Raw genomic sequence first — 11,269 nt, 5'->3', positions numbered from 1 at the left:
AAGCCCTTTGCATATTAGCAGGGACTGAATGCTTACCTGTGAGCCACCAAGTTATATGGCCTGAGCTGCCCATCATGAACTGGGTATGATCTGACCCACCAAGCCATAAAGCTGGGCATGCAGAGCAGCATCTGGCATCAAATGGAAGTGGTGTAAACGTGATCAAACAGGAGCAGGCCCTGAAGGCACAGTGAGTTACTTGAAAAAGTGGCTCAAATGCTCACTGTCCTTACTCCTGCTATATGGCCTTCTCTTTCTCAGCCACACCTATGGCACAATCTGTTGACAGAGAAAGAGAAGACTTGGACCTGGTTTAGGGACGCTTCTGCACGATAAGCAGGCACTATCCCAAAGTGGACAGCTGTAGCATTGCAACTTCTTTCTAGGACATCTCTGAAGGACAGTGGTCGAAAAACATCCTTCCAGTGGGCAGAACTCCAAAAGGTGTACCAGTGTGTTCACTTTGCTTGGAAGGAGAAATAGCCAGATGTGCAACTATGTATCTTATTCATGGGTTGTGTCCAGTGGTTGGACTGGTTGTTCAAAGATTTGAAAGGGTCACAGTTGGGAAATTGGTTGCAAAGAAATTTTGGGGAAAAGTACATGGATAGACCTCTCTGAATGGTCAAAACACTTGTAGATACTTTGTGTCCCATGTGAATGCTCACCAAAGGGTAACTTCAGGAGAGGAGGATTTTAATTACCAAGTAAACACCAATTAGTTGGTTTCCACAGCCATCTCCAGCATTGCCACTGTGCTCATGATCTAATTGGCCATTGCTGCACAGATAGATGTTATGCATAGGCCCAGCTGGTGTAAAGATAGAGGAAACCACAAGGCAAGAACTGTGGGTGGCTTCTGGAAACTGAGAATGACTTCTGGCCACTAGCCAGCAAGGAAATAGAGACCTGACTTCTATGATCACTTGGAAATGAATTCTGCCAGCATCCTGAATGAGCCTGGAAATGGATTCTCCCCAGAACCTCCAGAAAAAAAAAAAAAAAAGCACAGCTCTGTTGACACCTTGATTTAGGTCTTATAAAAACTGGAGCAGAAAACTGTGTTAAGCCCATCTGGATTTCTGACTTCATAAGCGTGAAATAATAGATTTCTTTCAACTACTATGTGTTGGCAATTTGTTACACAGCAGTAGAAAACTAGCTGCAGATTTGAAATCTGAGGACTGACTAGGCTTCAGTTGGGTGAAGGGTAGAGGGGTGGAGGAGACAGACTTAATTATAAGCAGACAGGGTAACATGTGTGGTCCTGAGCAGGAGGAAGAATGGAAGGGCGAGGCTCAAAAGAAACCCAGTGTCACTGGGTCTTAGAGAGAGACACCAGCCCAACTCGAGTTTGGAGAGAGAGGCAGAAGCCAGGTCATCAGGAGACCAACGTACCTTTGTGGGCCAAGGTAAAAAGTCTGTTCTTCTAAAACAGTGGTCATTCTCAAAATTTTGGCCTTAGAGCCCTTTTATGCTCTTAAAAATTATGGAGAACCCTCACCAACTACCACCAAAGGTTTTTGTTATTATGAGTTACATTTTCAGATAGTTACTCCATTAGAATTGAAAGCAAGGAAATGTTTAAAAATATTTATTCATTTTAAGACAAATAAACCCATTAACATTTTAAAATAAAAATTAGCTGTATTTTCTAAAACAAACCAGAAAGAAGAGTGGCATTGTTTAACATTTTTGCACATCTTTAATTCTGGTTAAACAAAAAAAGGAATGATGTTGAAGTTGAAACTCCAATACTTTGGCCACCTGTTGCAGAACTAACTCATTTGAAAAGACCCTGATGCTGGGAAAGATTGAAGGCGAGAAGAGAAGGGGACGACAGAGGATGAGATGGTTCAGTGGCATCACCGAGTCAATGGACATGAGTTTGAGTAAACTCATGATGGACAGGGAGGCCTGGCGTGCTGCAGTACATGGGATCACAAAGAGTCGGACGCGACAGAGAAACTGAACTGAACGGAACTGAAATAAAATAAAAAAAAGTTTGGTTCTCATCTCTTTTCCTGCATTCAGTGTGTTGTGCTATATTGTTTTGGTTGAACTATTTTAAGAAAATTTGGCTTCACCAAGATACATAGTTGGAAAAGGGAGAGATATTTAAATAGCCATCTCAGATAGCTGTGGATATTAGTTTCTTTCTCTTTTTTCTTAATTTGATTTATTTGTTAATTGGTGGAAAACTGCTTTACAGTTTTCTGTTGGTTTCTGCTTACAGCAACATGAATCAATAATAATTGTATGTATATACATGCGTGCTTGGTAAGTCACTTCAGTCGTGTTCGACTCTTTGTGACCCTATGGACTGTAGCCCGCCAGGCTGCTCTGTCTATGGGGATTCTCCAGGCAAGGTTACTGGAGTGGGTTGCCATGCCCTCCTCCAAGGGACCTTCCCAACCCAGGGATCAAATCTACATCTCTTTTGTTCCCTGTATTGGCAGACAGGTTCTTTACCACTAGCACCACCTAGGACGCCTATATATATATGTATGTATGTGTGTGTGTATACTCCTTCCTGAGTCTCCCTCCCCTCCCCCATCCCACCCTCTAGGTCAAAACAGAGTGCTAGACTGGGCTCCCTGTGTTATTTAGCAACTTCCAAGTAACTATCTGTTTTACGTGATAGTGTATATATGTCAATGCTACTCTCTCAATTCATCCCACCCTCCCCCTCCCCCTCTGCGTCCACAAATCTGTTCTCTACTAGGTTCATCTGATATTCATTTTTGATACTAGACCAAAACTCGCTTCTAAAAGGTTAACTTAAATGTGAAATTTGAAACCATATCAACAAAATTCATGTACTCATTTTGTTTTGTTTTGTTTTGTTACAAACATGCCTCAAGTGTTTTAATAGAGTTCAGCTTTTCCTTAAACTGTCTTTCCACAGTCAAAACAAAACAACAAAAAAAGACCCAATGTTAAAATCACTTAATAAACTTACAAACTTGAAAAATTAGGCACTTCAGATAGGCAATAAACTTCATATCATGAAAGCAATATATTCCAAGTTTCAAAGACCTGACAAATTCTGCAGAGCGTCTTTCATCAGTAGACGGAAACTCTCAAACGCCACCGTCTTCTGTCAGGTAGGACTGGGTGTCACTCACTGGTCTGAGGTCGAATCCATTTCAAGGCATGTAGTGGTGGTACCGCAATGGTGGGATGGTAGAACATGCAGTCAGGCCGTGTACACTGAGTGTTAAATCTACAGTGTTTCGGATGATAGAAGGGACACTCCATTTTCTTACAAGCTGGGAAGTAGCGGCACAGCTGACTACTAGAAGGCGGTGCTGCTGCTGTGACTGGTTTTGGAGGCAGTCCTGGAGCTCTTAGGCTCGTGTGAGTGAAGGGACAGTCTGGTTTAGTACATTTTGCGTCATATTTACAATTTGGATGAACAAACAGACACTTCTCAGCAAATTTACAATTGGGAAAGGCTTTGCAAGGCGACACGGGGTGATGGTAAGCGCACTCGTCCCCGTTCTTGCAGGCAGGCCAGTACTTGCAGCGCTCCAGCAGCTTCTCCGGCTTCTGCGCCAGGCTCAGCTCGCTCAGCTCAAGGTTTGCAAAGCTACCATCTGGGTCCTCAAGCTGCCTGCTCAGCACGTGCAACTGCTGCGGGTGGAGGAGGCCCGCGAGTCCCCCGTGTGAGGCTGCAGGGTGCTGTGCGGGTCTCATTCCTTCAGAGCACATGTCCTCCTCTTGATCTGACATGTATCCTGGGGGGCTGGGGACACCGTCCAGCGTCACTATAAACTTGGGACTCGCAGGTTTATCTGGTTGTACAAGATCTCGTGTCTGCACAAAGTGTCCTGAAAGGGCCCGAAGGGCATCTGCCGTCTTCATCCCCGCCTCCTGGTTTGCTGCCACTACTAGCTCCTCAGACAGCTTTGGCTTCTTCAGAATAAATGATCTCGTGTCTGCATGGACCATGGATTCCATGTCATAGTAATCTTGACTGATCTGCAGAGTTTCTGCCATTATGGGATCAATTTGCAATCAGGATAACAACTGCCTCTGTTGAGTTCCTTGACTTTTGTCTATATTATCTCCTTTTGCTTCCTCTTCTTTAATAGGAGAACTTATCCTGGGGACTCTGCCTTGTCCCTGGACCATTTCTGCTAGCAATTCTTCCTGAGAAGTTCGAGTTCTGGGAGCAACTGGAAGTGTCTGTTTCTGTGAGACTGTAGAATAGTTAGTTGTTTTTGTTACAGATTCTTGAGCTTCGGATATAGCCTTTAAAATTAGATTCTTGTTAGCTTGTTTAGAAGGTGGAAGTGAAGGTCTCCGCTCAGGCTTCGCAGGCACTGACACACTGCTGGAGATGCTTCCTGTGCGGGACCCACAATCGTCGTCTTCCTCCTCCTCTTCTCCGTCGTGACTGAACTTTTTCACTTTAACAACTGAACTTACCACAGGCAACTTTCTCTTCTGAAAGTTTTCTTCCTCAATACTCATCTTTTCTGCGTTGCTTCTGAAGAAGGGACTGTACGTCTCTTCTAAGCTGTTAAGCACTTCTGGCTCACACAAGCGTCCTGTTTCATACACCCGGCTGCTCTGAACATCAAGCTGCTTGGCAGCATGAACACTGTTTTGCTGCTGCTGAAACTGCAGCCTGTTTACATGAGCACCACCGTCTGTGTTTCGAGTTGCAGGTGGTCGATAGATTTCAATAGAAGGGCGAGAAGAACCGTATGTTAAGTGTCACTGTAATTTTTTTCTGAGATAAGGGATTCTCTTGCACAAAATTGAGGTCTTCATCAATGAGATCATCTGGTTCTGGCTTAATATCAATCACATCTTCAGAGGGTGCTAGCTCCCTCAAAGGTTTCACTGTGGACATTAGTCGGGTTGCAGCTCCATCATCATAAGTCTGTCTGACATTAGTGGCTTTCTGCTCCTGAGAACTTGTAGAAGCTCTGGACTCTCTTTTTTCAGGTCTAGTACTAGAAACTGCAAGAGGCGCGACCGCAGCTTCGTGCCTTCTCTCATCTCCTCGACTGAAACTGCTCTTGTTTGAAGGTACGGTACCATCAAAGAGGTTGGTATCAGAAGATTTCAGACTAGAGCGGTCGGTTGTTACAGAACGAAGTTTATCTAATACACCGTGAAGCCGACGTACGCTCCTAATTCTTGCAATTTCCCCTTAATGGCACTTCGGATCTTACGGCTGTCTCCGTGCCGATCTCCATGGCTCCGCGGCGGGAAGCGGCGGGCACTGCGCGCCGTCCCGCGGACCAGGGGCCGGCGCCGGCTTCCTCGCCCGCAGCCAGACCGCCACCGCCGCTCCCCTCATGTACTCATTTTGAAAAGTATGTATTGGTATACCCTTTGAATGAGTCTTCTACCCACTCATAATTTTACAGCACATTGCTTTGGTAGTTTCGATAATATTGGTTGAGAGATTTATGCAGACCTTCCAAATGTTGATATCCAATATAACAAATCACATTCATTAATTTCACTACCAGTCTCATCAGAAAAGTCTTATATATTGGGAATCTTTCATGTTCACAGTTGCAGATGTAAGTCTTCCAAAATTCTAATTTTCACTTGAAAGTGGGAATTTCATCATGACCACAAAATACTGTCTTTTCCTTGAAGTGCCAGGCTCATTTATTTCATTTTTAAGAAAATATATGCAAAATACCCAAGCCTGTTTAACCATAGTTTGTTTGTTTGCCAGTAGTTCTTTCATGTAAAAGTGGTGTTCCATGCGGTAAAGTGGCTAGTTCAGCTCACCATTCAAACAATTATACAGGTGCTCTTCCTCAAGGCAACCATCATACTTCAATCTACAACAGAAATGCACTATGTACTTTTAAAATTTTATAACACTGAAGATTAAAAAATATATACTCAAGAAAGAAAAAAAGTGAAGTCAGTCAGTCTTCCTTGACTCTTTGAGACTCCATGGACTATAGCCTACCAGGTTCCTCCTTCCATGGAATTTTCCAGTCAAGAGAACTGGAGTGGGTTGCCAATGCCTTCTCTAATATACTCAAGGGTCAATACTTCATAAAAAGTAAAAATATTTACTCATTTATGAAGGACACTATTATATGAAATTGGGTTTGTTTTTTTTTTAACTGTAAGTGTGTGGTGGTAAAGAATACAATTCCTAACAAGTACATTTTGGTGCCAGTGCCTTGATTTATACCAGGGCACCAGCAGTTATAATGTCTGTTGCTTTGCCTCATCTGTGAAATTGTCAACAAGTGAAAAAGGCAAGTCATCTCTTAGTATTACTACGAATATAGATTTGACCTTGTCAATCCGTGAAAGGGTCTTAGGGATGCCCAGGGGTCCACCAACAATCCTTTGAAAGCTGCTGTTCACAAAAAAGAACATTGTTTGTGATGGATTTTAAGCCAGGCAGATACACAATCAGAATTGATTATAGTAGGAAGTCTTAGTTGCCTCATCTGTGAAATGAGTGCAATAATAGTATTGACTGTCCATGGTGATTATGAAAATTAAATGAAATAATGCAGGAATATACGCTTAAAATAGTGCCTGGCACAGAGCAAGTACTCAATAAGTCGCAGTCATTATTATCATCTGTGGCTGAACGTTCTAGGTCTTATAAGACTGAAAAAGGCTTTTGAAGCAAGTGCATTTTATTCGTTGGTGAAATATTAACCGTGCACTTAGTATGTGAAAAATCATGGGCAGATGATTAAATCAAAGTGATAAGGTAGGGACTTTCCTGGTGGTCCAGTGGCTAAAACTCTGTGTTCCCAATGCAGGGGGCCCAAGTTCAATCCCTTGTCAGGGAACTAGATCCCACATGCTACAACGAAAGACCCAGTGCAGCCAAATAAAATTTTTTTAATGGCAAGATTACTGCTTAAAATGGATTCCCTGGTAGCTCAGAGGATAGAGTCTGCCTGGAATGCAGGACACCTAAGTTCGATCCCTGGGTCAGGAAGATCCCCTGGAGAAGAAAATAGCAACCCACTCCAGTATTCTTGACTGGAAAATCCCAAGGATGGAGGAGCCTGGTGGGGTACAGTTCATAGGGTTGCAAAGACTAGGACACGACTAAGCGACTTCACTTTCTTTCCTTTTTTAAAAAAATGATAAGGTATTGTTGTTTCATAGAACTTTGTTTAAGATGATGAATGTTCCCATGTGTCTGAGCTACCTCTTCCCCTTCTCAGCCCATACTACTGAGTATTGTGATAAGATTGCATTGATACATGTTTTCTTCCCATCAAAGAACAGACTCTGCAAATCTCTATAAAAAGCACATTTTGCAAGTTTCTGTCTTAGCTAAGTATCAAATCTTGCAACAAATGTAGGGAGTTCAACATACTTGGGTTACAAATTCTGTCTTACTTCCTAGTTGATTAATTCTAGGCAAGCTATCCAATGGGCTGAACCTCAGTTGTTGTTGTTTTTTTATCTGTAAAATAAGAATACTAATACGTACCTAGTAGAGCTGCTGTGAAGACTAAATAGAGTAAACCTGATCGAAGCTTTAAATATCATAGGGAAAATGGTGAAATGTGCAGGCCTAACCTGTCACCAACTGTATTAATGAATATTAAGGAATCAAGAAGCATGGAGGTTACTGAGCTTTGTGAAATATCCAAACCAAATCCATTTTACTTTCCATTTCTGCATAGTTAGGGATGGGTTCATTTTGGCTTGATGTAGCTGGCAAATGGTTATAGTTCTCTTTCTCCTCTGCAGATCCAGCGACACCCAAGCTTGGTTAGAAGCAACCTCATTGCCCTGTGTTTGGCCTCAGAAAAAAAGGCAGTGTTCTCAATGTACCAGGTAGGAACAGACATGAAAACAACATCTGACTCAAGTTCTAGAGCCCAGAGTTATTTCAGAGGAATTCTTTTGTTGAAGGCCACATACTCTGGAGTCACAAAACAGCTACTTTGTTTTATAAAGAAGGATTTAATTAGAGCTTAATATGTAAGACTTCAACGTTATAAAGCCAGTGATTGAATATGAATATTATTTGTATTGGATTGGCAAAAAAATTCATTCGGGTTTTTTCATACAATGTTACAGAAAAACCCAAACAAACTTTTGAACTAACCCAATAATACCCTAGAATTGTCTTTTGCTTTGTAACTTCATTATGGACATCTCATCTTGGGATACTGTGCAAAGCAGGAAGAACAATATGGAGAAACTGGAAACGTAATAGAGATGAAGATGTGCAATTTCACTTTTGCAGCTCTGCTTGGTCCCCCGTCATTCCTCAAGTCTATCATCCCATTCTTTTCCACAGGAAGCAAATAAGCAAGTGAGTCAATCTTCTTATCCTATTTTTTGTAATTTTCATAGAAACCATAGATTCCCAGACTCATATACTAAACATAGTTCTTCATCTGTTAAAGAAATTTCAATACCTTGAAATTAAGTATGAAAAAAATAAAGGATTTTTGTAAGTTTTGGTTTTGTCTGATCTGATGCTTCTGTTTAGATTCTCTCTAAAACTCGCATTATGGCTTTTCATAAGGCAGTAGGACATATGCCCAGTGGCATAGGGTGCAGCCTGTACTTCATGCACTTTTAAAGCAAAAGGAGAGCCAAGCCTTTGGGGATTTCCTTGGCTTGCTTTCCCTGGGGCTGTCAAACTCTAAGGATCAATCATTCTTTCATTGATAGGGAACATTGTGTACCACCCACAAGGTCACATTAGGGCACGATAGTACATAATCTGTATCTGGATGTACTTGCTCCATTTAACATACCTGGCAAAACCTGCTGAATTCTACCCACAGGCAGTTTCTGCAAAGAAATAAACATTTGCCACTGTGTCAGTGAACTTACGATGTGGGCTTTTAGAACCGAAAGAAATCTTCAGTTCATGGAAGCAAAAGCTTCATTTTGCAGATGGAAAAAAAAAAATGAGGCCTAAAGATGGGGCTGACTTGCCTAAGGATACAGAACAGCTAAAGAGAAGTAGAGCCAAGATTAGTCAGGTGTTCTCCCAGCTTAGTGCTCATTCTTGTTTTAGGCTTCAAGAATGGAGGTCATGACACAATTTGAAAAGTCAAAAAAAGGCAACAAAGTTTTATATCCAGTAACATACCACAGAAATATTATTATTCCATAAAAATAAAAAGTATTAGCATTTGATGGTATTTTTGCCAAAAAAGAAAGCCTCAAAAGTGTCAATAAGGAACTAAAGGATGGAGGGAAAATGTCTCTGATAGGTTTTTTTTTTTTTTTTTTTACCTTGCCATTCAGTATGTGGGCTCTTGGTTCCCCTACCAGGGATTGAACCTGGGTCCCCAGAAATGAAAGCACAGAGTCCAAACCACTGGACCAATTCCTTCTGATAGTTTTCTTATAAGGGCTAACTGGTTTGGTTTTTACTCTCAGGTTTAGATGAGTTTTCTGAATCAAATAACATGCTAGACTGCATTTTTCTAATCTGTCACTGAATTTAGTCTTAGTCTTGATTACTAGGTAAAGAAAAAAATAAACCTTGAAAAATGATAAAAATTACCTGGCCAAATGACCTGCAATTTGCTGACCTATATTGCTACTGAGAAATATGATAAAGCCACATTGCTGGCTATTTTCCCAGAATGAGGTTTCATGGGGGGCACATCAAAAATTATACATTGATTTATATATTGTCAGGTTAATTATATGTCATATTCTATACCTGATGATATGGTAGCCTGTGGGTTGGTAAAAAAATCTTGAAGTAGTATGAAAAATCATTGCACACAGAATCTGAGTTGCTATAATATTCACATGTCTGTCTGCAAATAGAATTTTCATAACATTGAAGTGACTTTTGAAAAACAGTTTTAATATGGGTATGATCTAATCGGAACCTGAACTTCTACACAAAAGGTTAGATTTCCATTTGTATGTATAGCAATGTTAGAAGAGGAACCAGATATTGCATGTAAATTACAAAGCTTAATTTTATTTGGGACAGAAATTACCATTGGACTTATACATAAGGGCCGAGTTATAGTCCATGCACATTAGAATGCTGGCATCCTTTTTTTTTTTTAAGTAATCTTTTCCTTTTGATCAGCATACAGAAAAAGTAAGATGAAGGTAGAGGAAAAGGAAGAATTTTTAAATAAATGATACTGGAAGAAATGGCTAGTCATTTGAGGAGAGGAATCAAATCCTATCTGATGCCTTAAATCAAAATGATTTCCACATAACTTAAAGATTTAAATGTAAAAAAAAATACTAAAGTAAAAGAAATACGAAAAATATTTAAGGACCTATGCCATGCCGTGCTTAGTCGCTCAGTCGAGTTCAACTCTTTGCAACCCCATGGACTATAGCTTGCCAGACTCCTCTGTCCATCGTGATTCTCCAGGCAAGAATACTGGAGTGGGTTGCCATGCCCTTCTCCAGGGGATCTTCCCAACTCAGGAATCGTATCCAGGTCTCCTGCATTGCAGGCGGATTCTTTACCAACTGAGCCAGCAGGGAAGCCCTCAAGGACCTATAGATGAATATTTTTATAATTTTGTAGTGGAGAATGCTTTTCCAAAGATGCCATAAAAGGCAAAAGCTATTAAAGATGGATCGATGTGAATATATATGAATGAAAAACATTTATATATAGTAAGAACAGCATAAAGTGAAGTCAGAGTTGTGTCCGACTCTTTGTGACTCATGAACTGTAGTGGGCCAGGCTCCTCTGTCCATAGGATTTTCTAGACAAGAACAGCATAGTCAAGGTAAATAACAAGCCTGGGGGGAGGGGAATAACTGTCCCATATAACAAAGGATTATTAGATCTAATAAACAAAGAGCTCTAACAAATAAATGACAAATGAATATCCCAAGAGAAAATAGGGAAACAATGTAAATAGCAATTCAGAAAAGAAGATATGTAAATGTCCATCTCATACAATGAAAAGACAATCAGCCTCACTAGTAATGACGGACTTGGAAAAAATGTCACATAGCAATTTTAGTTAGTTTTTATTTGAAACACTTGTGTTTGAATAAAAACAAGTATAACATATGGATTCTTTGGGTATAGATGTCATCATTGTCATTTTATTTCCCATAAATAGCAAGCTACCAGATTCACTGAAGCCCATTGTTGGGTGTTTCACAAATTAAAGGCTGTGATTATTTGACCAGGCAATTTCTCCATCTCCTCTGAATACTGTTACAACATTTAGAGCTGAGTAGGAGATGTGTTCTGTCTGAACCTTCAGTTGGCATAAGCCCTTGCATGCCCATGGAATGACATGCTTTTGGGGAAATGGAGATCAGATATGGAACT

At 40.7% G+C, this 11,269-nt stretch overlaps 1 pseudogene; it reads right to left on the bottom strand.

Annotated features, from left to right (window-relative positions):
• Nucleotides 1–3,000: 3,000 nt before the first annotated feature.
• Nucleotides 3,001–5,301, bottom strand: LOC138930027 (zinc finger CCCH domain-containing protein 14 pseudogene; annotated as a pseudogene).
• Nucleotides 5,302–11,269: the final 5,968 nt, after the last annotated feature.

This window comes from Ovis canadensis, chromosome X, assembly GCF_042477335.2.
Source record: "Ovis canadensis isolate MfBH-ARS-UI-01 breed Bighorn chromosome X, ARS-UI_OviCan_v2, whole genome shotgun sequence".
In the NCBI taxonomy this organism is placed as follows: Eukaryota; Metazoa; Chordata; class Mammalia; order Artiodactyla; family Bovidae; genus Ovis; species Ovis canadensis.
The sequence above is the reverse complement of the archived record's forward strand: the minus strand, read 5'-3'. Positions and strand labels throughout refer to the sequence as shown.